General features: G+C 39.6%; 1 long non-coding RNA gene across 1 annotated transcript; it reads left to right on the top strand.

The window, feature by feature from the left end:
* The first annotated feature begins 1,007 nt into the window (after positions 1-1,007).
* On the top strand, positions 1,008-4,766 carry LOC118470228 (uncharacterized). Its single transcript, XR_004847262.2, has 3 exons — positions 1,008-1,062; positions 1,134-1,197; positions 1,738-4,766. It is a non-coding gene; the product is annotated as an uncharacterized LOC118470228 (long non-coding RNA).
* Positions 4,767-5,307: the final 541 nt, after the last annotated feature.

The following is a 5,307-nucleotide window of genomic DNA, read 5'->3' as shown; positions in this document are numbered from 1 at the left end:
CTAAAAGAGAAAGGATGCTCTGCATGGAAATGATGCTGCAAGCGTGGATGTGTACAAAGCTAATCACTGAGGCAGAAACAAGCACGAGGCTTCAGAGTTGTGCAGGATTGTATGTTCTTCTCATGTATGGGATGAGGTGCCAGTGCAGTGTTCTCCTTGGGTAGGCATTACATTAATTCCTCCAGACAGAGGCTCTTATCAAAATGCAACAGATCTACTCGGGTAAATGAAGGTCTGGCGGAGGGGTGGGATGGGGCTATGGCATGCTACAGCTGAGCCGTGGGCGCATATAAAAAAGATATTAGATCCATTCTAATTATGCTCTTGGTAACATGGCGGCTTGGCCTTCCCTGTGTACAGTGGGGGTCAGGGAGAGAAGTACAGCAGTGATTATGAAATCGATAGCTCTACACTGAAGGGCCAATTGATTCTAAAAGGCCAATTATCACGACAGCTTCCTCAGCAAATGCTTGGTGTATTTTGTGGAGGGTTTTTTTCTACTGAAAAAAATAGGATTGGAAATAAGACCCATGAGCCGTGCTGCAGTTGTGGACAAGAAGTGAGGAAATAAAAAGACAGGAGCCTCCTGTCCACTAAATTTTGCATTACGAAAAGTTGCCTGTTAAACTGTGCTGCTGGTCTGTCAGTGTCCAGTGCTGAGGATATCTTCCCCAGAAAAACATCAGCTGATTTGTTCAAATTTTTGTTTGTTCAACCTGAGCTTACCAGTAGGGAAGATATACCCAGTACAGGAATCTGGTGTAGCATTGAGCCAGTGGTTCTCTTGTATCCTTATGCTCAATTATTCATGAAAATGCACTATTTAAGTACAAGGGTTGATGTAACCCGGGTGATAAAACCCTAGTTAGAAATATAAATAAATAAGTATATCCTCCATTCCCGTCTCCAAAACTGTCCTGTCAAATGCGTAATGACGTCATACGTCACGCTGTGCGTCCTGTCAAGTGACGGTGCGTGGCCAATCGGGTTGTTTTATATCCGGAAGTCACTCGCGAGCCGCGAGCTTCAAGAGGGGGACGCGTTGGGAACATTTGCTGCAAGGTACGGTGCTATTTTCGCTTAATTTCGTAAAATTAACTTTTAAAACTAAAGCAACATGTCTCAAACTATAGAAGCCAACTACCGGAGCCGCCAGGCGTCGTGTGGAGTCGCGGGTGTTGATTAAAGAAGGAATTGGTGAGTGCGTTAGCATTATTCTCATTCATTTCCTATAGGGTTCAACTAGCCACGCCACCATATTAATTTGAATGGGGCTGGTTAGCATTCATCTTTCATGCCCGGTTCTCAGAATATACTTAACTAAATGAAACGAAATCACTGTGGTTTACTTATTGAAATGTGTGTTACCTATTTATGACTTTTAAATGCATATAGTGCCATTTTTAGGCCAAAGTTTGATTTGTTTATTGGTCCTATGCATCTCCATGCACTTTAAACCCAGTCCACTTAGTCAGTGTGACTGATTATGCACTTTAGCTTTGGATGCTTAGTATTTTTGACACTTTGATTGTAATGAATATTTTAATATGACAAATATTATATTATTTATTCAATTGGGATTTATATTTTGAATTGAACTTTGATTATTTATATATTGTACAATATAAGAATTGACACTGCTATTTATAATTAATATTTAGCACTGTTTTTTTTTTTAATGTATTTTGATTTATTTTGTGCACACTGGAAACTTAATTAGTCCTGTCCTTTATATAGGCCAGGTGATGGCGAGCTAGACCCAAAGAATTCTAGGCCCACACCGCCTGAAGAACCCTGGAGCTCGAACTGAAGTGAACTGAACTGGACCTCTTGCACCTTCTCCACCTGGTTGGGCTGGTAGGAGGCTCCTTTAAGGTAGCCGCCCCTCTCTTTTACTTTTTTGCCTCTCGTAACAACTCATTCTTGGCCCAAACCCATTCACCACTCGTTCAACACTCCCTTTCCCTGGACACTGCCCTTTCCCTCTGGACGATTTGGGCCACTGAACTGTTGCGTGTGTTCTATCTCGGCTGAACTTCAGAACTCTTTCGCGCGTCTAATGGATCGTTTCTCGCGTGTTAATGGATCCATCGAATAATGTTTTTTTGTGAAATAATTGTGACTTAATTCTGCACTTCTCATGAATGGCCATTCACTTTAAATGTGAAATGTTGTTTGCCGATGTCAAAATATAATATAATTGGTACCACCTAAAACTTACATCATTGTGTTCAGTCTCCTTTCCTCCACTCCTAGAGCCGAACTTAGATCTGTCTGATCTCTAGCCCAATTCAACCAATACTGTAACTGCAAACTAGTACCAATACAGCGCTAATAGTAGCAGCATATAGGCTACAGTTGATTAAAAAGTTCCAGGACTTTTTGTGGGCTTGATTTACACCATGCTATCAACAGCAGTACCTGTTTTTGTGATCAGTAGTAGATGCGCAGTTGCCTCCATGGACCATGAATCATCCTTCATGTTGACGATCATCATGGTGGGTCTGCAGCGACCATCAACTGCAGCCGGAAGTCTCCAAATCAGGCAAGGTGCAACGGTAGCATGTTCGCTGTTTTCTTCAGCATTTAAGTGCTTGTACACCAAGAATTAACGTCCCAGTATCAGACCATCGAAACAGAGTTCTAGTGTAACACACTGAGGTTTCTATTGAAGAAGATTTCACGACTCGCGACACCATTTTAACAAACACGATATTTCCTTACATTGTTTTGCAGATGATGTGCAAGTAGCCCCAAAACTACAGGTTTGTTGCAGCCACTGCTAAACTGCCTAGAAGACCTCAAATCATGGTTGGACATTAATTTTCTTTGTCTCAACAACACTAATACAGAGATTGTTGTTTTTAGCCATCCAGACCAATCAATAGACTTGATCAGTGCCCTTGGCCCTCTCGATGTTTATAATCGACTGTCTTCAAATAATCTGGGTGTGATTTTTGACAGTGCTTTTAAATTTGACAAACAGATCAGTTCTGTTGTCAAAATCGGCTTCTTTTACTCGAGGCTGTTGGCCAAAGTGAAGCCTTATCTGTCCCACAATGACTTTATCACATCTAGGCTAGACTAACTCTTTGTATGTGGGTCTTGATCAGATGTCTCTTTGTTGGCTCCAGCTGGTACAAAATGCTGCTGCCTGGCTTCTAACAAGGACAAAGAAACGGGAGCACATCACTGCAGTTTTAGCTTCGCTCCATTGCCTTTCTGTCTGCTTCAGAATTGTTTTGAAGACTTTATTGCTTATTTTTAAAGGTGTTAAATGGGTTGGCACCTTCTTATTTATCTGAGCTTTTACACGTTCTTGCTCCAGTTTTAGCGCTGAGGTCGGCCAATCAGATAATCCTCAAAGTTCCCAGTTCCCAACTCAGAAACAGAGGGGATATAGCCTTTTCTGTCTCTGCACCTAGTCTGTGGAATCACTTCTCTGTTCTTGATACCTTCAAGTGCCTACTGAAGGCATATGTACTCTCTAACTTTTAACTGTAGTTAAGTTTGACACCTTGACATATGTCATTGTTTATCATGCTCTGTATATTTCCTCACAGCATTCTGTTTTGTTTCAATGTTGAGCTTGTTAAGCCTTTGATCAACCTTTGGTTGTTTATAAATCTGCTATATAAATAAAGTTGACTTGACTAGAACTGTGATGCAATGACATATGAGGGCACCAATGCGTTAATTATTCGTCACTCCCTAAAGGCTTCTTGTGACTACTTCTTCTTGCACAAAATTAATTTCAATTTGAACGATCTGGGTTCTGACACAGTTTAGAAGATTCAGTGTGCATCATACATAGGGGCTTTATGTTTACTTCATGTAAATTCCACACAAATAGGCACTTGATCAAATTACCCCAAAGTAATAGTCACACGGTGAAAATAGGACTTTCCAGTCCCTTGAGGTGTTGGGTAGTTGCACAGTCGCCATGAAGGCAGAACCCAAGAAAAAATAGGGTTTTCTTTACTCTTTTATATGAATTGAACTAGATTAATAGAGCCTAGAGATCAGTGTGTGTGTTTTAAAAAAATAACTTTTCCTTTATCTCTCTATCTCATTGTGTCTTACCTTTGAGGAACAATTTGGTGTTGATGGATGGGTCAACAAAGCATGCAACTTTGACGCTGATGCCATTTTGTTTTCTAAAAACATACGATGCAAGTGTTGACAATTTGTTGTTGAACCTTAGCCGAGTAATTTTTTGTTTGTTTACTTCATTGATTCATAAAGCAGTTGCTCATTGGTGCCTAAAATTGGCCAAACCTTGATATCAGTTTTGGAATGCACTATCAAATGATCTATCTAATGAACTATCCTCAGATCAGAAAACAAATGGTTCATTTTAAAAGGGGATTTTTAAAAAAACAAACAAAAAAAAAACTATCATATTATTTAGTTTGGAACAACTCATTGCATCTGACAGCATTTATTGACTTTTTAAAGCACAGCTCAAAGTGTATTTTTATACTTGAAGTCTATTTCCTTCTGTTTTAGAGTGCTAGATGTGCTTTTCATTTTGTTGTACAGTGCAAAGGTTCATTTGTGAAGCTACTGTAATCCTATTCTGTGACAGCTTGATGATTTCTAACACTATTAAACCTGCCTTTGTACTCAAGCTGCATATTAATTCATTGACTGAACCTTGGTGACAAACAACAGATTGATTGAACAGTGAAGCGTTTTGTTGTACTTCTGCACAATGATAATAAAGTCTCTTTATCTTTAAGAATTATGGTTTCCTGTACTTCATTCTCAGTTTGGAAATGAGTGGGTCTGCCTGAAAACATATTTAGAGGTTAAATGCTTGCCTGTGATTTGACACTCATGTAAAACTAGTTATATAAGGGCACTACCAAGGCCCATCTCATATCCTTATTGGAAAATGTTTTACCATTTTACAGAATATGGTATCTTTTGTGGAGAACTGCAACAAAATGGTTGGTATCACAACCATCTTGCTGCTTCTGGCAGGAAGTTAAGTGGTGTCCTCTCCCCTGTTTACTAGTAGTATAGTATAGTTAAATAGATGTTGTACAAGTTGACAAGTATTTGGGAAATTGCTGACTAATTACATCAAGAGACTGTGTTTTGTGCTGTCTGAGATTCCTAGGGGGAGCCTCATCTTTAAATGGGTGTGTGTGATGACCCTCCACCTGGACAGGTGTTCCTGTCTGGTCTTTCCGGAGCTGAAGGTCGTCGGCTTTTTTCTTACAACATAACTCCATTTGTGTTTTTAAATTGTTGTGATTTCTTAAGTTTTGTTTTCTACTTCTTAAGTTTTGTTCTCCAAAA

The sequence above is a fragment of the Amphiprion ocellaris genome, chromosome 24 (assembly GCF_022539595.1).
Source record: "Amphiprion ocellaris isolate individual 3 ecotype Okinawa chromosome 24, ASM2253959v1, whole genome shotgun sequence".
Classification (NCBI taxonomy): Eukaryota; Metazoa; Chordata; class Actinopteri; family Pomacentridae; genus Amphiprion; species Amphiprion ocellaris.
The sequence above is the reverse complement of the archived record's forward strand: the minus strand, read 5'-3'. Positions and strand labels throughout refer to the sequence as shown.